At 45.6% G+C, this 22,789-nt stretch overlaps 1 protein-coding gene across 1 annotated transcript in view; it reads right to left on the reverse strand.

Moving 5' to 3' along the window:
- LOC137414419 (nuclear factor of activated T-cells, cytoplasmic 3) overlaps positions 1-22,789 on the reverse strand; it is a 323,497-nt gene that overhangs the window by 247,535 nt on the left and 53,173 nt on the right. The window contains exon 2 of the mRNA XM_078771398.1: positions 7,733-8,276. The gene's annotated coding sequence lies outside the window, so the exon portion shown is untranslated. The remainder of the gene's footprint in view (positions 1-7,732; positions 8,277-22,789) is intronic.

A 22,789-nucleotide genomic window follows, 5' to 3' on the forward strand; every position in this document is an offset into this window, starting at 1 on the left:
TTGTCGCCATGTTCATTTGGGGGCCCCCACAAACGTTCGGGAGCAGTCGGCGTCACCAATGTAGGAGTTGCTGGTAACAAGGAGGTGAGACGCTCGTAGCAGGTTCAAGGCTCGTTTATTCCGACGGACTGAAAAACGACCGGAACTCCGGAATCATATATATCAAAACCCAACACTCTTAAGGGGGCGTGGCTCCACCCACCGAGCACACGCCACGCCCATACCATCCATAGCCCCACTGGTCCCGTGACCGTGGATTGTGTCCCAATGGGGTAACCCCCACAGTGTGATCTTTCGCGTCCAATTCTATGAGATGGGACAGTGGGACACCCAGTTTAACGCCCATCCGAGTGACAGTGCACCCACTGTGACACCTTCAGGCTCGATAGCTTAAGGGTAAGTGCACCTACGGTAAGTGTTACCTTAAGTTAAGTTCACTCTAACCTATCCTGTGAGCCCATTAATTAAAGTACTAACTACCTGCGAGCCCACTAACCCTAACCCTAACAACTAACCCTAACCCTAACCCGAACCCTAACCCTAACACGATGTGGTTTATGAGTATTCCTTATGAACACGAGGAAGATAAATTCTCTCAAAAATTATTGCTTCACATACATCAGTCTGCTTTTTACCTGTGACTTGTCGCAGGTCTTCAAGAGTTTGGCATTGCATTTGTCATTGTTGGGGGTCGATTTTTGAAATGTTCACCCATTGGTTGGACAGCTGCCGGAGCACACCCATTTTTTCCGCACGACTCCTCCGACCATAACATTGAGACAAAATGATATTGTCGCCATATTGGTTTTCTGGTGGGCCTAACACATTAGGCATGTAGGCCTCTGTTGATTAAACACTGTCCGGGTTTGTTGCGTCAGATTTTGATTGGCTTTGTTTGTGTTGAGTGTTATTGACGATGAGGGACTCCCCAAAAAATCGAATCATATGTCGGATAATAGTAAGGTTTAATCAAGCCCATCAGAATGCACGGTATGTCAGAATGCACGGTAATCAAGCGTTACGTTACGTTACATAATAGCATAACATAATTTTTGAATGGCCCCATTTTGGGGTTAAACAATCCGTGGTTGTGTGACGAATCAGCTCGTTCTGATATAACCGTGGGGAGGGTGACGTGGATGACAGGTGTCGAGTTCATCTTTCAATAGCACATTAAATGTGGGTTTCCCAATCTTCCCGTTACCAGATTTTGTCGCAGGTTGTGACCACAGTGCCATCATTCTTGTTAACAAAGGTCGAGATGAAATTTGAACCACCCTCATATAATTACCGGTGGTAGTGTACATTGTCTAGGATTGGCCGAACATCTGCACCAAAGCTGTCCTAAGAAAGACAGCACCTCTGATTTGTGTAAGAAACGAAGGAATAAAAGTGCTTACTGTATATAAATATATGTTTCAGCATGATAATCACAGTTCCTGTTATCTGTCTCGCACTTTTTCCAGAATAATAGAATTCCCCAGCTGACAATAGGACATTGTGATCTATTGAGTGACAGGCTGAGATTGAGTTGTGCTGCAGCTTCCGTTTGTAATCCCAAAGGATGTATGTTCGGTGTTCCCATAGTTTGAGTTCCATTACAAAGAATTTCAACGCAGGAAGAGGCTGTTAAGCTCGTCAAAGTGTGTGCAATGGTTGCCCTCCTATGGTTGTTTGGCCATGCTCTTCCATTTTTACATGCTGAGATTCAAGCAAGGAAGCAGCAAGTACAATTTTCTAATCTTTGGTATGACTCGGTCGGGGTTCGAACCACTGACCTTCCAGACTCAGAGCGAACGCTGCAACAATGAGTCTTTGACTATGTGAATAATGGGTTGTTGATGAGGCATAGATTAGTGAGGGTTTTAGATCACTTGCAACTCTCACTCCTCACATGCAATTCCCACTCCTTCACACTTGCAACTCTCACTCCTCACTTGCAATTACCACTCCTTCACACATGCAACTCTCACTCACTTGCAATTCCCACTCCTTCTCATTTGCAACTTGCAATTACCACTCCTTCTCATTTGCAACTTGCAAGTACCACTCCTCACTTGCAATTCCCACTCCTTCTCATTTGCAACTCTCACTCACTTGCAATTCCCACTCCTTCTCATTTGCAACTTGCAATTACCACTCCTCACTTGCAATTACCACTCCTTCACACATGCAACTCTCACTCACTTGCAATTCCCACTCCTTCTCATTTGCAACTTGCAATTACCACTCTTCACTTGCAATTACCACTCCTTCTCATTTACAACTTGCAATTACCACTCTTCACTTGCAATTCCCACTCCTTCTCATTTGCAGCTTGCAATTACCACTCATCACTTGCAATTACCACTCCTTCACACTTGCAACTCTCACTCACTTGCAATTCCCTCTCCTTCTCAGTTGCAACTTGCAATTACCACTCCTCAATTGCAATTACCACTCCTTCACACATGCAACTCTCACTCACTTGCAATTCCCACTCCTCATTTGCAACTTGCAATTACCACTCTTCACTCACAATTCCCACTCCTTCTTATTTGCAACTTGCAATTACCACTCTTCACTTGAAATTCCCACTCCTTCTCATTTGCAACTTGCAATTACCACTCATCACTTGCAATTACCACTCCTTCACACTTTCAACTCTCACTCACTTGCAATTCCAACTCCTTCTCATTTGCAACTTGCAATTACCACTCCTCACTTGCAATTACCACTCCTTCACACTTGCAACTCTCACTCACTTGCAATTCCCACTCCTTCTCATTTGCAACTTGCAATTACCACTCCTCACTTGCAATTCCCACTCCTTCTCATTTGCAACTTGCAATTACCACTCCTCACTTGCAATTACCACTCCTTCACACTTGCATCTCTCACTCACTTGCAATTCCCACTCCTCATTTGCAACTTGCAATTACCACTCCTCACTTGCAATTCCCACTCCTTCTCATTTGCAACTTGCATTTACCACTCATCACTTGCAATTACCACTCATCACTTGCAATTACCACTCATCACTTACAATTACCACTCCTTCACACTTGCAACTCTCACTCACTTGCAATTCCCACTCCTTCTCATTCGCAACTTGCAATTAACACTCCTCACTTGCAATTACCACTCCTTCACACTTGCAACTCTCACTCACTTGCAATTCCCACTCCTTCTTATTTGCAACTTGCAATTACCTCTCCTTCACTCTTGCAACTCTCACTCACTTGCAATTCAAACTCCTTCTCACTTGCAATTCAAACTCCTTCTCACTTGCAATTCCCACTCCTCACTTGCAATTCCCACTCTTCACCTACAATTCCCACTCCTCGCTTGCAATTCCCACTCCTCACTTGCAATTCCCATTCCTTCTCACTTGCAATTCTTACTGCTTGATTAAGGATTATTTTATAAATGACTCAGAGAAAGTCTTCAAAATTGCATTTGTATTTGGAACTCAAGGACTTGGACTGGGAAAGTAAAAGCAGTCCTGGACTTGAGCTTGAGACCTTGTATCTCTTGACTAAATACCATCTGGTGGAACTCTCAATGACGACATTGTCCAGTGCAATGCTGTCACAATTTATGAAGTTTTGAATGAATTAATCCCACTTGTGAAATTATTCCTCCTTCAAAGTCTGCAAGCAGAGCTTTAGGGCTGACAGGATGGCCTAGCCTGGGTTTGACTCCAAAACCGGCTATAAACTGTCATCCTGGTGTTTCACGGGCAGGGTGCTTCATCAAGGTGGGTTCCATCCCTAGGATGGACGTTAAACGGCAGTCCAGTCTGCCGGCATTAGTTGGTGGACGTTAAATATTTCACGGTGTCCTTCGCGATGAGTCAGCGAGCTATCGCCGGCACCACGAGAATATTACAAATTCCTGCCATTACCAGCAGGGGGAATTACATCAGCTACACCACCGCGCTGTCATCCAATGATGCTATCCTGCATCCTTGTGCTGAATACGAAGGAGGAAGAAGAAGAAGAAGAAGAAGAAGAAGAAGCAGAAGTAGAATAGCACTTATATCAGTTTGTTCAGCTTTTATAACGTTGTTATCAAAATATGTCAAAAAGATATTCAAATGTTATAAAGGAAAATGTAGGTTTCTAAGATTGTTATTAATGTGTTTGTCAGATGTTACCTGCACGATGGTTCGTGTGTTATGTGGTGTTATTATGATGCTTTCATTACCGTAGTAATGTAGACTTCTTCAGGTTTAGGATATTTTTTTGTAATTAATGGACATATAGTCATAGGATAAGCTTGGTGTTGGATTTATCGGTTAGGGTGCTGGTTTGGGATCCGAGGATCCTGCGTTCGAATCCTGGTCGACCATTGAATTAACACCAGGGGGGTTGACTCAGCCTGTCATACCTTCCGAGGTTGGAAAATTGAGTAACAGTTCACTGGTAATTGGGGCACTGCATCAGTAGCACAAATGTGCTTCCAGAGAAATGATGCAACCAGCAGCCACAGGCTGCATATGAAACAACAACAATCATAGGATAGGCCAAAGCGTATTTTAGGAATATATGTTTTAGTGAGTTAAAATGTAGACATGTTTCAAGAAAAATGAAATGTGGATACAGGATCACATGATGGGCACATGATGGGCAAGGCAGCTGATACCATCATAACCAGAGTAATGTAGGTTTATCAGTCAATGGTAAACACCTGGGAGGGTTAAAGCCACCTTAGCATATTTATACACACCAACTGTGATTGAACATTGCTGCTAGGTCATGATGGGCCAAATGGCCAACTCCTGGGTATAGTTTCCTTGTATATAAACACTGCATGGAGTATCATGTTCTATGAAATCTCTAGTTGTTGTTTTTTTACATCCCTGGCATTGTGGAACGAGTGTTATTTCCCAGGTAATGGGTTTTTTGGTCAAACTGATCAATCAGCTGTCAGGGTGCTGCATCCATCTCATGGAATGGTTCCATTGCACTCTGCACACTGAAGGTAGTCTCAACCACTCAGCGATGTGACGTTACTTTATCAAGAGTCATTATTATGACCGAGACTGCGATGCAAGGGAAGGACGACGAAGCCTTGAGTGCTGTGACATGATGGACAAAGAAACTTTCCAAAAGGAAAAACTGAGGTTATTCTCCAGGACTTTCAACTAGATTTTGCTTGAATTCCCTTACATACCGAGACAATCTCCGCTTATACAAAAAATGTTTACAAAAGATGCAATTAAATCAAATCATACTAAGAAACATTCAATCTTCATCAGGTTTTGCACCTCCATCGAGATTGTTTGGAAAAGGTATTATCGAATTTTTTTTTTAAAATGAAATTGGATCTAATAGTTTGCAATGAATGCTGCAGATTGAAGAACTTAATGTTAATTCAATTAATCCTTGGATGCAGTGATTGGGCCTCGGAGACCCACACGGTTTTTTTTTTGTTGCAAAAACTATGCTGCACAATTTTTTTTTGGAATGAGCCTCATTTTCACCGACTTTCATGTTGTTACACAAAATACAGTGACATTAAAAAAAATCATTCAGGCTCGTGGGAAAATCTTCATTCTTCACTTATAACCCGAAAATCCGACACGAATGCAGGCCTGGGGTCTTTGAGGCCCCGCATAAATGTTGTTGTACTACTATGTTATATCATTATTTTCTTGATATGAGCCTCATTATATGCTCCTATAACTTGGTTACAAATAATTCAGTGACAAAAATATGAAAATTATAAAACTTTACACGAATACATCCGTGGGGCCTCCGAGGCCCAATGGCTGCATAGGTGTAGGATTTTTGACAGTTGTGGACATATACATTCTAAATAAAAGGATTAGTGAATCATATTTTTTGAGCAAATACTCCTCCATGAGCCTCAAATTCTTAGAGAGAAAAAAGTTAAAAAACCAAGAACAAAAAAAAAATTCCATAAAAAAAAATAGATGGATTTGTATGGGATTCTTCCAACTAATAGGATCATGATTCACATTTTCTGAGCAAATACACATCCAAGAGCATCGGCTTGGATTGAAAAAGGATATGAAAGAAAAAAAATCTATTAAAAAAAACAAAAAAATAAAATAAACATTACACGAATACATCAGTTAGGCCTCCGAGGCCCAATGGCTGCGTTTATGTAGGATTTTTGACACCTGCATCTAAGAGTTGAAGAGCTGAAATGCGGAAAACTTTTCAAGAACTATTTTTCTCGAACTTACAGCAATACAAATTGAGACGGTTTAAATATTGCCGGTTTATATTGCTGTTTTAATGAGTTTAAAATCTTTTTTCTATTCCTGCAGAATTGTGCATTCCAGCACCATGTCTATTACATTAGCTTTCTGGGATGAATATTTAGGATTCTGATTGGGTAGCAACTGGATAACAAAGAACAGTCTATGAACAGGCAATCTAGAAAATGAACAGGGACTTGTATATATTTATGTTTGTTTGTGATCAAGATATTTCAAAGGGTTATGGATGGATTCGGACGAAACGTGGTGGACAGGTTGTGTGTGCGACAAGGACGAATTGATTCAATTTTGGTGAAAATCCGGATCCGGACCAGAGAATTTTTTATATATTTTAAGTGATTTTTCAACATTGAGATCTAGGCCAAAAAACGACTAACATAGGCATAATATTTCAAAAAAGTTGTGGATGACTTGTCACAAAACTATGTGGATGAGGCTGGGTAGGCGACAAGAACAGGCTGATTCGATTTGGTTCAGGTCCGAATCCAGGTCTGACCTATCAATGGGACACAAAAGGTAAGCCGTTCAACCTGGCGGAGGTATGCTCTCTACGAGTGCCGTTCTAGTTGAACTAGAAACACCTGCTCCTTTAGGGAGTATTGATTGGCAAATGGACTTCTCTCCCAACCTCTTTTCAGGAGGTGGGGTGGTTTGTGAGAGAAGGTGGGGTGGTTACCCAGGGTACTACCAACATGCATGCAAAATTTGGTGGAGATCGGACCAACCCTGTTTTTCTTCTATGATTTTCACATGTACACACCTCCTTATTTTGCCTTATTGCAGGGTTACCACTACCTGGAATTGCCTTATTGCCTTATTTTTATAATAATTGTATAATATTTTATAATAAATACATAATATTTTATAATAAATTATAATAATTTATAATATAATAATTTTATAATTTATATTTTATAATATTTTTATAATAAATATAATAATAATATAATTATATATAATATATAATAATAATTTTATAATAATTTTATAATAATAATAATATTTATAATATTTATATAATAATATAATTTTTATAATATATAATTATAATAATTTTATAATAATTGCTTTTATAAAAGTGATTATAATAATTGCCTTATTTAATTGCAGGGTTACCACTACCTGGAATTTTGAAGAAATCAAATTTTGTTTTATTTTCTATTTCTTGTGGGGGCTTAAAACATTTCCCTACACCCACTAAGGAATGGAGTCATTTATTCATTTAATATTACCTTTCACATAGCTACAAAGGCTTCGGCACAATAGAGCAAACTTTTTTTTTTAAACAAATAAATGCAACTTTTTTTTTTTTCAAAATTTTCAAAAACGTTATTTTTCCCTAAAACACTTCCTGGCATTCACTGATGAACATATGAAAGTTTGACAAAGATCTGTTTGACCATCTCTGAGAAAAATGGCGACACACAGACAGAGAATAGACAAACATCCCTGTTATAGTAGCCCATAGATAGTAGGATGCCAATTGAGGAATATATTTACCTTTAACTGTAGCTCTGCTGTGCTTCTCACTTAAACTCGTGCTTCTCAGGAATAGTGTGGATTGGTTTGAAGTATAATGAGGAATGAAGTCATGTGCTTTAATCAAGAACTTTGATTTTTAGTCAACCAATAGTTTTTGTTTGATTTCCAACAGGTCCTCATCACCCTGGTGAGAAAGGAGGAGAGGCTTATCCCATTGTCTCCCATGATGAGACAGAGAGGTGCCGATGAAGATTGAAGCATGCCTATCCTTTCACCTCCAATCCTCCCGCCCTCCTACCCACATCCTTTGGGGAGTTGCCGATGACACTCGGTGCGTGGCCCATCCTTGGCCTTTCCTTTGGGGAGGTGCCAGTGAAACTGGGCAGGGGAGGGCCCATCCTGGGCCTTTAAGAGAGGAGTGCCAGGGACACATTCCTGAGTGGGAAGAGGAGAATTGGAGTTGAGCCGTGAGAAGCCCGAGAGTGTTGGAGCCGTGAGAAGCCCGAGTCGGTTTGGCAATGAAGCACATATGTGCCTGGGCTGTGTTGAGTTGGGCAGCAACCTGCAGTAGCGTTGGGGAGCAAGAGAGAGGGGAAGGGGCTCAGAACATCATTGGCACAAAGAGATGGGAGCAGGCTCGTCCCATCTGCCCTGAATGCCGGAGCACAACCAACATTGCTACGCATGCTTTGATCCATCTTTTATTCTCACCCTGGAAATTTTTGTTGTTCCTTTGCTTATATCCTGCATGTCCCAAAAGATTACTCGATATGCAATTGGATCTGTGCTAAAGCAGGGATAGGTGTGCATTGCAGGTAAGTATGTGTTTTCTGTTGTCTGTTGAATGTAAACGTTGATGTAAACGTGTCCATAAAATAAAAAACCCTCAATCGATATATCTACCATTTGAAAATTGTAATTTATATAACTGGAAACTGAATTTAAAATCGCAATGAAAATTTACGTTAAAACCATAAACGCATCAAAATAGATAAATAAATAAACCTAAATTGATATCAAGTAGCAGCTCAGTGATGCTTGCCTATAATCATCTATCGTCTATGGTTTATGTACTTGCGTAGGAAGCACAGTTTGTTATTGCTTACTCAATGTGTAAGCATACTCCACTAGTATATATATATATATATATATATATATATATATATATATATATATATATATATATATATATATATATATATATATATGGTACCCCTCCTTATGAAAGAAATGCTGCCCCTCCTTATCCCCATCACTCTCCCTCTGGAACCATAGGGCAAAAGAAGTATACTATATGTATATGTATATATAGAGCATACATATAGATGGACTATATGAACTATATGTAATGTATAGATGGACATATAGATGCATAAAGATGGACATATAGATGCATATATGGTAAATGGACTATATGTAGATGTACATATACATATATGTATATTGTTATGTTTGTGGGGGGTAGGCAATGAAACACCTTAGTCCAGGTCGAAGTATATAGATTACCATGCTCCGTATGTCGCGATGAAGAAGAAGAACCCCCTTCTACCATAAGTAGGGATCCGTTTAGACCGGATGTCGTGTAAGTGAGTATCTTTGTCCCCATAACGAGGAGTGAGGTTATGTTAATTAGTTAGGGATTAAGGGTAATTAATCCCCTGTATGCAATTGCCTCTTTTATTTCCCCCTCTTTTCCTTATGGCAATGCAGCATACACACATATAGCCAGACAATCGGCATGCAAATAAACACCAAATAAAACCCAACCAGAAACAGGACATTGAGCACCACCACTGATACCACTGACCTGGAGATCACAAAGGCACAGGAGGGACATGAGGCCACGACCCGAAGAACGATTGCTTAGAGTATGATAGAGTGATGTGGTGGCGGCCGCTGGTTGGAGCAAGCACGGGTGGTGTCGGATGACGTAAGAGCTCTGCGGACAAAAGACTGTGTTCCGACATTTTCTGTCTCTCTTTCTCCTCTTTTCTTTTTGGGTCCTGGCTTTGATATCGAACTGTCGTGTCCCTACATTCTCTCTCTCTCTCCGGGCTGGCCTCCATAGGGAACGGTTGATTATTGGGTCTCTTGTGTTGGGACATTGGTGCGGTGCATTCACATTTTATAGCACTCTGGCGCAAGGGACATTGGAGGTTTCGACGATTGTGAGGAGGGGCGGTGGCTCGTGGACTCGGGTGCGCTTGGCCCGTAGCTTCGAGACGGCTGAGGGCCATGCTGAGTAAACCAGAGAGACGTCTGTGTGTCATCTTGGTGCTTTGTGAAGCAGACGGCGAGTGGACGGGCGCAGCCTGCTCGCTTCACGCCCGGCGGCTAGAGGAGCGAACTGCAGACCAAGGCCTGCATTTTTCCATGAGCGAACTCTGCACGGAGGCCTGTGTTTTCCCGCGCAGAGGCGCAGGGCCTGTGACGATTCCCGGCGTGGTTCAAGAGCCGCTCGGAGCTAAGTACACTACATTTTTACTTTCATTCTTTTATATTTCCTCTTGTGTTGTATACGGGTCTGTGTGAGGGTGCTCCATTTAGGAATATTAGGTTTACTGTGCATTCTTTTGCTACCGGCATTTCTTTCAATAAAGTCGGTATTTTTGTGTTATAATTCCGTATCGGTTGAATTAATTATTGCAGGGCCGAAGACTTCCAATGGGGTCCGTGAAGGTAAGAGCCTCGTTACCCTTCGCTGCCTCATTCCCCCGCGCATATTAACTCTGCCTTCATTGACTGAACCCCTCGGATTGTTAAGCAGGCTCTGCTAATCCGTCCCCAGGGGTGTTCACCCACAGTCATCTCCATTTGTGCAAGATCTCTAGAATACAGTAGCACCATGTCATATTGGGTGCATCACTGCGATGGATTGCAGATGAGCAATTTGCATGTTGCTACAAGACAGCTGTCAAGAAACACTGAATTCATCGGTGTTCCTCGGTGAAATTTGGCACTGGGAGTCAGTTAAGAAAAAATACTGAAGCTGAAACGTTTTCAAAATGAGATACTTGAAATATTCCAAAAAATTCCTTCTATTTATTATCGATTTTTCAAAATCTAGGAATACATAATTAACAAGGGAATTTTTTAATACAGTTTTGGATGCCACACATTTTTCATCAGTGCAATATACGTATTGGCTGAAGGTGAGGGTCAATGGGGTTTACAGTGATTACTGAAGCAAATAGTGATGAACGACTGCAGTAAAAACATATTTCACTCGAACTCGAGCCAGTGCTTGGGTGACCATATGTGATGATGTCATGCAAACCTTCGCTGTTGTACTTTTGATAGGGAGAGACAGTCTGACTTGTTATAACTTCCTATTTTTGGATAAAACGTTCTTCCGCCAGAGGGCAGTAATAGACTTCCGAACATTATATTCACCATTAATTGGGAAGTGCAGTTTTTTTTCGTGGAAAAGAAAATAAATATATTAGAACCCATTTATAATCTTGCATTACACCTTTCTGCTGCATAGGGCAGCCTTATAGAAACACAAAATGGAGAGACTCAAAATGGAGTTTCATTTCCAGGTTTGTTTTTCAGCCTTTCATCACAGCACAGAAGTTCCTTCTCTATTCACTCCTGCAAAGATCATTAGCTTGCAGTGCCCTTAAACACATCCCCGCCTTCATCAGCACTTCTTTTATTTGAACTCTGGCTGCTGGACCTGTTCTATTCAGGTTTGTATGAACAGAATACGAAGCTAAGTGGGAAAGGAAAGGCACATAAGAAAATAAAACAACCATCTCATAAGACTTTTATGTGTTTATTAGTGTTCAATGGGAACACCATGACTGCAATTTGCCATTTTTATTTTTGGTGTGTGTGTGTGGCAAGGCAAATAAATGTGTGTGTGTGTGTGTGTGTGTGTATATATATATATATATATATATATATATATATATATATATATATGTATGTATGTATGTATGTATGTATGTATGTATATATATATATATATATATAGAGTTATGGTTTCCGTGCGACCCTCGTTCCCTTACCAAGGGGAGATTAAGCCCCTTGTTCTCTCTGGGTCGTCGCAACCGTGAGACTTGAGTCGCCACTCCCGGGCAGACGCAGGGCAGGGTTTCGGGATAATTATCGCACGTACCTAAGTACCTATGCCGCCGCGGAAGCGGGGATCAAGTCTCGCACGAACCACGCGTAATTTGAGTACGTCCGAGCGGATGGCATACCACGTGGTCCATGCAGTTACCTTATTATTGGAACCCGATTAGAGCGATATAATTCATACCATGCTTAGTCAATAGATAGAAATGACGGGAACGATCAAATAGAAGGAAGAACACAGGTTTATTTACAACTATACAAGGCGAAGAGACACAGAGCAGGCACTTATGCAGTCTTAGCTTATTCCCCAGACAACGGGCCCATTCACACTCACAGGGGGAATGAAGGAAGGAAATGTTCATGCGCTGAACGCGCCGGCTTGGTCGTTCAGAACAGCTCGCCGGCGTGGCCCTCTGCGGTCACAGCACATCCCTCGACGAAGGCAGGCAGGCAGGCGGGAGGGATCCTTGCGGCATGTATCTCGAACAAAGGCAGGCATGCGAATATGCACTTCTCTCGCCCGGCTCGGTGGTTCCTCACAGCGCGATTAATCAACGGCGCGCTTTCACCCTCGTAGCTCAACAGAGGATCTGCCTCAAGCTCAACCGAGCATTTAACTTGTAACTCAATTCACACCGCGCACTCTCAGAACTGTTCAACAGAAGACCCCAGCTCATAACTTGTTCAAGCGCCTCTCCCCTCAAAATTGAGGTGGGGGCTTTGCGCAAAAGGGTTATATTGCCACGCCCATAGCCCGCATCGAATGTTCCAAACCACGCCTTTTGATGCAGTGCTAAGCCACTCACTTCAAGCCCTGATTGGCGGCTCGTGCTTACTGGTCAGTCCACTGTCCCGTCCCGTCTTCCTTCGGCCTGCCTCGACTTGTCAGGCCGGCCTCATGGTAGTTTGCGCGAAAACCAAAGCATTGAGGCGGCATGAAGCATTGGAAGGACCTAACTCTCATTATTCTACTCAACGCAAAACTACACATAGGAAAGGTCTACGCTTACACTTACTAAGACATAACTGATCTTAAACGAGGCTACATGTTGCAGTGTGACTAACTATGAGGGGGAAATTAACCTTTTATTGCAAAAACACAAAACTGCAACACTACCCCTCTCCCTCGTCAGACTCGTCCCCGAGTTAAACCCAACAAATGAAACGACAGGTTTTGAGAATGACATACAAAATTAACTTTTACTTTTACATGTGACATGTAGGTGTGGTTCCCCCTAACATTTACTCTAACCCGTGTATGCGACAGTTTTAAAACACTAAATATGTCGTCATCCCCCCCCCCCCCCCCCCCTATTGCGTTGATTAGCTATCTAACAGAATTACACCCACAACTAACCGAATTCCGGAATTTGTCAAACTAAAAACATAGCCGGTGGGCAGCATTTTTATATTTACAAGCACAAAAACTTAATTTATTTACAATTCTATGACCCAAGACCTGTCCTTTTTGGAAGAGAAGATTGGAGGGGAGAGAAAGCACAGCAAAAACCAAAAACACACTCAAAAATTCATAACATTTGCTGCTTGCTTCTTGCATCTTGCTTCTTGCTTCTTCTGTGTGCCTATCAAACCTGCGAGCCCCCGGACCAGCATACAGGCCATTTTTTTTGATCTTCAGGGCTATCTAACTTACAAATCTTCTCGTCCCTAGCACACCATAATAAAAATGCACAAAAAACGCTTTTATTTCTTTCCTTTGTCAGGCAGGGTCAACCTTAAGCGGTACGACTGCGTGACAATAATGCCACTCAAAACAAGTGGTCCGAAGATGCAAGGTGATGTTGCAGCAAAGTGCTGCACAGCAGAGGTGCAAGGCCACAAGACTTGTGGTCCATGAGTGTAATAATGTGCAGCAAAGTGTTTGTGGCAGCAAAGTGCTGCACAGGTGCAGCAAAGTTACAACAAACGGATATGGCAGCAAATGCTGCACCGTTCGGCTGCACAGATGTAACAAGGTGCAGAAGGAATGCTGCACAGGTCGATGGTGCTGCACAGCTCCACCTCCAAAATGGTCCTGGGGTGGGGGGAGAGACAAAGCATGACCAGCCAAGCGGAAAGGGCACAACGGCACATGGCAACACAAGATAAGGCAATGCGAGGGGCGCGGAAGAGCGAGCAGAGCAGGCTCATCCATAACCGTCCGTACCCCCCAACATCGGCTTACACTACCCTAGCCCTCCTTGTATTTACAATTCGTCCATACGTCTTGTCTCCCATATCCCCCTCTACTCCAAATTCGTCTCCCAATCCCTCGCAGGAAGGAAGGAATGGAACAAACACAATGTCACTTTACGTCATGATGCGTCTCACAACTCAAACCGTTTACAGAGCCCTGGTGTGGAGCTTCGTCCTCCTCGGTGATTGGCTGTGGATGGTGCGAAGGGATTTCTCATCTCCTAACTACACTACTGACATTAACTCATTTAAACTACATGGGGTCATACCCTGCCAATCGGCCTCTTTAAACGATGTGGTTCTAAGAACCAGAATTCCCATTGTCCACCCCGTGGTGCTCTCCAAAATTTGGGTCTCACTCCCAACGAATTTTCACTCTGTGCCCTTGCACAATTTCGGGGATGGGTCGTGTGGCCCTACCAGCAGGTCCAACTACCTGCGCACCTCCGCCACTGAAGCCGCCTTCCGAGCTTACCTGCTCCTGCGACTGCCTAACTGGGGAAGGCCCCTCCTGGCACTTTACCCCCTGATGCCCACCTTGGCATTGGGCAACTCGGGTCCTCTCCTGGGATCCTCGGGCCCCACTCAACAGCTCACAACTACCCTAACTGGGGAAGGCCCCTCCTGGCACTTTACCCCCTGATGCCCACCTTGGCATTGGGCAACCCAGGTCCTTCCCTTGGATCCTCGGGCCCCACTCACACTACAACTAACCGGCTCCCAGAGCCTACCTGCGGCCTCACCTGGCCGACAAACTACCAGTGGCGGAGTGCCCCAATAACCATACGCACCAATTAAACCACATGCCCAGCCATTTCACTGACTCACGCACCCTCCAAAGCACTACCTGCTACTACCTGCACAACAGGTGTCAATATCCATACAAATTTTGCCTACGCCCTCTACCTGACTTTATACTACCCACCCCGGGTGTCCGTGAATGGGTTCCATCTCCCACCATTCACTCCTTCGCACCATGCATTCCACTCCTTTTATTCCCACACCAAGCATTCCACACCAATTATTCGCACCCTAATTATCTCACACACCTTTTGCCTCGCACACCTCTTTCCTCGCACACCTTTTGTGCTCAGACACCTCTTTCCATACACTTCAACACAACTCCATTTATCTCAACACAATTCCTCACACACACAGCATCATCTGTCTGACTGGTTTTCCCCCTAAAACTCGTGCTTCCCCAACATCCCTTTACACTATGCACTCCCTTGTCATTATCATCCATCTAATCTACCTACGCCCCCACTACAGTACAAGTGTCACTACTTAAATCTCTGTCTCTGCAGTCTGCTAAATCCCTGGCATTATCCCAGCCCTCCCTCGGCAAGCTTCGGTGCCCCATGGAGATAACCATTGCTGGCACCCCCATGTGCCTGGCACTGCCACCCCCCTAAACTAATGCTCATGGGCCCTGGCCGTGTGAGGAATGGTCAGACTACCATTCCTCCACATCGGTACACTATCCTCATCAGTCCGCTACACTTGAGCCTCACCAAGTGGATGTATATTGTCATGGCTCGGCCTCGATGGGCCGAGCGATCCATGCGGGAGGTTGGTCGCCTTTATGGGATGTCCGTCCGGCATTTTCGATCCAGGGGAGGAGGTATGGACGGGCCGAGGTGCAGGGCCCCATCCCTGCGCAGGGCCGCGCGGTCCCACGCACGATGACCCAACTGGCCACGGTCGGAGCACCGCATCCGCCAAGGTGCACGGCTCCGAAATCTCCTAACTCCCCGTGAACCTCGCCGTTCGCCTTTGCCGCCACAGCACGGCACCAAACATACAGTGCGGGGGCCGGCACGGGTCATGCACGTCGGTCCTTGGGAAACCGCCGCAGCATCGATCCCCGCTGGTCCCTGCTGCACACAACTCACCAAGGGCTCGCGTCTGCTAACCGTCCCGCTAAACGCTACCCCGGTCGGTGTCGATGCTTGAGCCGCGTTCTCACACCTCGCAACCCACTCCGCACTCGCCCACCCAGGCGCCCCCGTGCCTCTCATACACTCCGTCACCGCACACTCTCCTTCCACGTTCTCTGGTGTGCATTCTCCCTCGCACTCCGTACTCGTAACCGCACACCTAGGCGCACTCATGCCACTCACACACTTTGTTACACACTTTTCCCACACACAGTCTGTAACACCCACGGGTGTGCACTCTCCTGTTACACACCCAATCATCACACACCCTGGTGCACACTTTATCGTTACACACTCTGTAACACCCCTGGGTGTGCCCTCTCTTGTTACACACCCAATCATCGCACACCCTGGCACACACCTTTTCTCCACGCACTCTTCTCATGCACATTCCGTCGCACACTTTCCTCGCTCACACCTCGGCGCACACTCTCTCTCGTACTTAATGCCAGTCGCCATCGTACACCGCACAATGGACCTTCCGCGACCGCCCGGGTTTCGTCTCTCTCCCAAGCACGCCAAAAACCCGTTCGCGCCAAACACATTCGCGCCATTATTTCTCACGTCGGGGTCCTCCTTCCCCGGCTTCTTTGTCAGCACCTGTAAACCTTTATTGGGGTTCGCAAGCACGGCATCACGGTGTACATGCAGACTTTGTACATATCCCATCTCTTTCTCCCGTGACTTGCTCACTTTTCCTACCATCTCTTCGGCCCCAATTATTTCTTTAATTTCAATTATTTCTTCGACGACCGCCGGCGCCCATAAAATTTCTTTTTCCAATGCGACGACCGTCGGCTTTTCTACACCCCGTGTCGCGATTTCCATATCCCCCATCAATTTGGCTGTGCTCTGCTCAATTCGCTCTCCACGCGTTCCTCACACCGCGTCACCTCGTCATGCCCCATTGCGACCTCCTCGCTCAACCCACGCCTTATGTCCTCCCCTGCCTTTTGCATGTCCTTCTTCGACGCCAACCTAAATTTTTCCAATTCCTGGGTGGTTTTGTCCCCATTTCTTTCAATTGATTCTCTTGGATGTCCATTTTGTTTTCCAACCCATTTTTCATTTCTCCCCATTCCCGGGTGAATTTGTCCCCCATTTCTTTCAATATCTCCCCTCTTGCATCTATTTTTGCATTAATAATAATAATAATACATTTATTTTATATAGCGCTTTTCAAGAAGCCCAAAAGCGCTTTGACAGAGTACAAAAAACAAGTGCAAAAAGACAAAAATCAAAAGGTAAATAATCAAAGCAAAAGGAAGGAGAAGGAGAAGAGATAGTCAGGGGTTAAATGCTGTGGGTTAAATGTTGAATGCAGTGTTGAACAGGTGGGTCTTGAATGATGTTTTGAATGTGGTGAGTGAGGAGGAGTCTCTGATGGTGTGAGGTAGTGAGTTCCAGAGGGTGGGAGCAGCGATGGAGAAGGCCCTGTCCCCCCAGGATCTGAATTTGGTCCGGATGGGAGGTGTGGGGGGTCAGGAGGTTGGTACCAGCAGAGCGGAGGTTGTGGGTGGGAGTGTGTCTGGAGAGGAGGTCAGTCAGGTAGGATGGGGCCAGGTTATGGAGGGCTTTGTAGGTCAAGAGGAGGATTTTGTACTGGATTCTCTGGGGGATGGGGAGCCAGTGAAGCTTATAAAGGAAGGGGGTGATGTGGTCACGGGTCCGGGAATGGGTGAGTAGATGGGCAGCGGAGTTCTGAATGTATTGGAGTTTTTGGTGATTATTGAGGGTGAACCATAAAGGAGGCTGTTGCAGTCGTCCAGATGGGAGGTGATGAAGGCGTGGATGAGGGTTTCTGCAGCTGTGGAGGAGAAGGATGGACGGAGACGGGCGATGTTTTTCAGGTGAAAGCAGGCTGTCTTTGTGATCTGTTTAGTGTATTTTTCGAAGGAGAGGGTTTGGTCAAAGATGATGCCAAGATTCCAGATGTGAGGGGAGGTGGATATTGGGAAACCGTCGATGTTGAGGGCAAAGTTATGGGTGGATTTGGTGAGCGTTTTTGGGCCAATTATGATTATTTCAGATTTATCATAGTTAAGTTTGAGGAAGTTGATTTGAAGCCAGGATTTTATTTCAGTGATGCAGTTTGTCAGGATAGAGTGGGTGGCGGTGGAGATGGACTTGGTGGAGATGAAAAGCTGGATGTCATCGGCGAAGCAGTGGAATTGGAGACCATGACGGCGGATTAAGTGACCAAGGGGGGACAGGTACAGGATGAAGAGGAGGGGGCCAAGAACTGAACCTTGGGGGACACCTTGGGGGAGGGGAGCAGTGGTGGATTTGCAGTTATTGATGGAGATGAACTGGCGTCTGTCAGAGAGGTATGATTTGATCCAAGAGAGGGCAGTGCCGGTAATGTTAAAGGTGGTTTCAAGTCGGGTGAGGAGGATGGTGTGATTGATGGTGTCAAAGGCAGCACTGAGGTCGAGGAGGATGAGAATGTTGAGGTTGCCGGTGTCAGAGGAGAGGAGAAGGTCATTGGTGATTTTGAGGAGAGCAGTTTCAGTACTGTGGTTGGAGCGGAATCCGGATTGGAATGTTTCATACAGGTTATTGGCAGAGAGGTGATGTTTCAGTTGAGTGGCTACAGCGCGTTCCAAAACTTTTGACAGAAATGGTATGTTGGAGATGGGTCTGAAGTTGTTTAAGGTTTCAGAGTTTAGTCCAGGTTTTTTCAGAATGGGGGTAACAGCAGCAATTTTGAGGGATGGTGGGACGATGCCTGTAGACAGGGAGGAGTTTATTGTTGCAGTGATAAGTGGAGAGAGAGCAGGAAGGGAGGCCTTGACAAAGCTGGAGGGGATGGGGTCAAGAGTGCAGGTGGCAGTTTTCATTCCTATGAGGAGTTCAGAGAGGTCAGTAGGGGAGACTGGGGAGAACTGAGACAGGGGTTGGCAGGATAAGTGGGGGCAGGTGGTTTGAGGGGGAGCGGGTGCGGTGGTGGTTAAGCTGTTGTAGATGTTGTCAATTTTGCTTTGGAAGAATGAAAGGAAGGAGATGCAGTTTTCTACTGTGAATGACTGGGTGGTGGTGTTCAGGGGGCTGAGGAGTTTGTTTATTGTAGAGAAGAGTGCTTTTGGGTTTCCAGAGCCAGAGTGGATAATTTGAGAGTAGTAGGCGGAGCGGGCGCGGGAGAGGGCATCTTTGTAGTGCTGTAGATGGTCCTTGTAGGCTTGGGAGTGAATTGTGAGACCTGTTTTATTGCGGAGTCTTTCAAGTTGGCGAGCACGAGTTTTCATCAGGCGGAGTTCAGGGGTAAACCAGGGAGCAGAATGGGTGAAAGAAACTGATTTGGTTTTTATAGGCGCAAGCTGGTCAAGGCAGGAGGAGAGAGTGTGGTTGTAGTAGTCAGTGAGGTCAGAAGGGGTGTGGAGGTCAACGAAGGGAGAAGTGGACATTTTTTCAGAGAGGGTGGATGAGAATGAGGTAGGTGAAAGAGCGTTTAGCTTACGGAAGTTGATAGTGCGATAATGCCTTGGTGCTGGGGTGGGGATGTTGATGGTCATAGTGATGGCTAAGTGGTCAGAGAGGGTGAGGTCGGAGCCAGAGAGATGGTGCAAAATTAATCCAGTAGAGCAGACAAGGTCCAGAATGTGCCCACGGTTATGGGTCGGAAAGTTGACATGTTGAGTGAGGTTAAAGCAGGTGAGTAAATCAGTGAAGTCAGTGGTTATTGTGGAGTCAGTGGAGTCCATGTGGATATTGAAATCACCGAGGAGGAGGATTGAGGGGGAGAGGGAACAGAGCTGGGTCAGAAAGTAGGAGAAGTCAGACAGGAATGATGGGTGTGGTTTGGGAGGGCGGTAGACGACAGCCATGACTGACTGCGTGTGACCAGAGAGTTTAAAAGCCAGGTGTTCAAATGATGGAGCAGATGATATGGAGATGAGGCTGGTCTTGATGTCCTGTCGGTGTATTACGGCAATTCCACCACCTCGGCCCTCCGAGCGTGGTTTATTGATGTATGAATATCCATTGGGTGTAGTGAGGTTGAGTGAGAAGTAGTCCATAGGTTGTTGCCAGGTTTCAGTGAGACAGAGAAAGTCCAGTTTATTATCCAGAATGTAGTCGTTCAGGATGAGGCTTTTGTTGTTGAGGGACCGGGTATTGAACAGAGTGAGCTTCATGTTTGTTTGTACGGTGGGGATGAACTCAGGTGATTTAGCCAGGGTTTGCAGACAGGAGGTGCGATCGTGTGCGTTGCTGTGACCAGGTGCGCTGGGACGATGAGTGGGAGTGCGCTGGGCCGACCAGAGTACGGGAATGAAGTGACCTGTTTGTAAGTAAACAAACTTACGACCAGAGCCTCTATGAATATATCTGGGTCGTCGCAGGAGTCCGTGGTATTTGATTGCAGAGATGCATGATGGGGTGGAGTAAGTGTTGAGCAGAAGTAGCCTTGCAGCATAGTACCTTAGAGCCATGTCAGGCAGGAGCGAAGGGGACGAGGACAAGGCCAAGTTCGAGGAGGACGAGTAGGCCTTGCGAGTGGAAGCGGCTTGCCAGAAGCGGCGAGCAAGACAGTAAAAGCCGAAGCGGCAGACGAGGCGCAGGACAGTTCGGGAGCGGGCCTGAGGCAACGGTGGAAGAGCCGGGCAGGTGAAGCCAGGAGCAGAGCCGGGACCGAGCAGAGAGCAGACCAACGGCCAAAAAGCCGCCACAACCACCAGAAAAGCAGACTATGTACAATGACCCAGTCGGAGAAGCGGCGAGCAAGACAGTAAAGGCTTGAGCGGCAGACAAGGCGCAGGACAGTCCGGGAGCGGGCCTGAGGCAACAGTGGAAGAGCCGGGCAGGCGAAGCCAGGAGCAGAGCCGGGACCGAGCAGGGAGCAGACCCAACGCCCAAAAAGCCGCCACGACCACCAGAAAAGCAGACTATGTACAATGACCCAGTCGGAGAAGCGGCGAACAAGTAACGCCAGCGTCCTCTCCAGACCGGACCGGAAGCGGGAAGCATTCAGTTGGATTAGGAGCAATTCAATGTTAGAAAAGGCTCGCACAGCAGGCTTGGCTGCCACTGCCACGTGCGAGGCGCCGCCACCTCCTTTACCAGCTGCCGCACCCTTTTCTGCTTCCTCCACTACCAACTGTCTCTCCTGGTCTTGGGTCATTAATTCTACCTTATCTACCCCCACTGGCATTCGACCGCCTTGGCCAGCCATGGTACGAATACAATTTTGGATTTAAATTAAATTTCGTCCGCTCGTAATTTTGAGTGCATGAAGCGCACTCCAGGTCCAATCCCACTCCTGACACCAAATGTTATGGTTTCCGCGTGACCCTCGTTCCCTTACCACGGGGAGATTACGCCCCTTGTTCTCTCTGGGTCGTCACAACCATGAGACTTGAGTCACCACTCCCGGGCAGGCGCAGGGCAGCGTTTCAGGACAATTCTCGCACGTACCTAAGTACCTACGCCGCCGTGGAAGCGGGGATCAAGTCTCGCATGAACCATGCGTAATTTGAGTACGTCCGAGCGGATGGCGTACCACGTGGTCCATGCAGTTACCTTATTATTGGAACCCGATTAGAGCGATATAATTCGTACCACGCTTAGTCAATAGATGGAAATGATGGGAACGATCAAATAGAAGGAAGAACACAGGTTTATTTACAACTATACAAGGCGAAGAGACACAGAGCAGGCACTTATGCAGTCCTAGCTTATGGCCCAGACAACGGGCCCATTCACACTCACAGGGGGAATGAAGGAAGGAAATGTTCATGCGCTGAACGCGCCGGCTTGGTCATTCGGAACAGCTCGCCGGCATGGCCCTCTGTGCTCACAGCACATCCCTCGACGAAGGCAGGCAGGCAGGCGGGAGGGATCCTTGTGGCACGTATCTCGAACAAAGGCAGGCAGGCGAATATACGCGTCTCTCGCCCGGCTCGACGGTTCCTCACAGCGCGATTAAACAACGGCACACTTTCACCCTCGCAGCTCAACAGATGATCTGACTCAGGCTCAACCGAGAACTCAACTTGTAACTCGTCTGCCTCCCTTCTCACAACTTGTCACAGCGCGTCTCCCCTCATAACTTGTGACTCAATTCAACACCATGCATCCCTTCTCATAACTTGGCGCAGCGCGTCTCTCCTCATAACTTGGCACAGCGCGTCTCTCCTCGTAACTTCACGAGCGCCTCTCCCCTCATAACTGAGGTGGGGGCTTCGGGCACAGGGTTATATTGGCCCCGCCTTAACCCGCATCGAATGTTCCAAACCATGCCTTTTGCCGCAGTCGTAAGCCACTCCCCTCGAGCCCTGATTGGCAGCTCGTGCTTACCGGTCACTCCCACTTCTCCTGCCCCGCCTTCCTTCGGCCTGGATCGACTTGTTCAGGCCGGCCTCGTGGCATTATGCGCCAAAACTGAAAGCATCGAGGCGGCATAAGCATTAGAAGGAGACCTAAATCTCATTATTCTACTCAATGCAAAACTAAACATAGGAAAGGGCTACGCTTACACTTACTAAGATATAACTGAGCTTAAACGAGGCTACATGTTGTAGTGTGACTAAACTATGAGGGGAAATTAACCTTTTATTGCAAAAACACAAAACCGCAACAATATATATATATATATATATATATATATATATATATATATATATATATATATATATATATATATATATATATATATATATATATATACATATATATATATATATATATATATATATATATATACATATATATATATATATATATATATATATATACATATATATATCCTCGGTTATATATATATATACCCTCGGACCCCGCTATTCACGTGGGATACGTTCCTGGAAAAATCTGTGAATAGCGGGGCATTGTTTCAATGGAAAAATGGGGGATAGGTTCC

This window comes from Myxine glutinosa, chromosome 2 (genome assembly GCF_964187855.1).
Source record: "Myxine glutinosa chromosome 2, kmMyxGlut1.1, whole genome shotgun sequence".
Lineage (NCBI taxonomy): Eukaryota > Metazoa > Chordata > Myxini > Myxiniformes > Myxinidae > Myxine > Myxine glutinosa.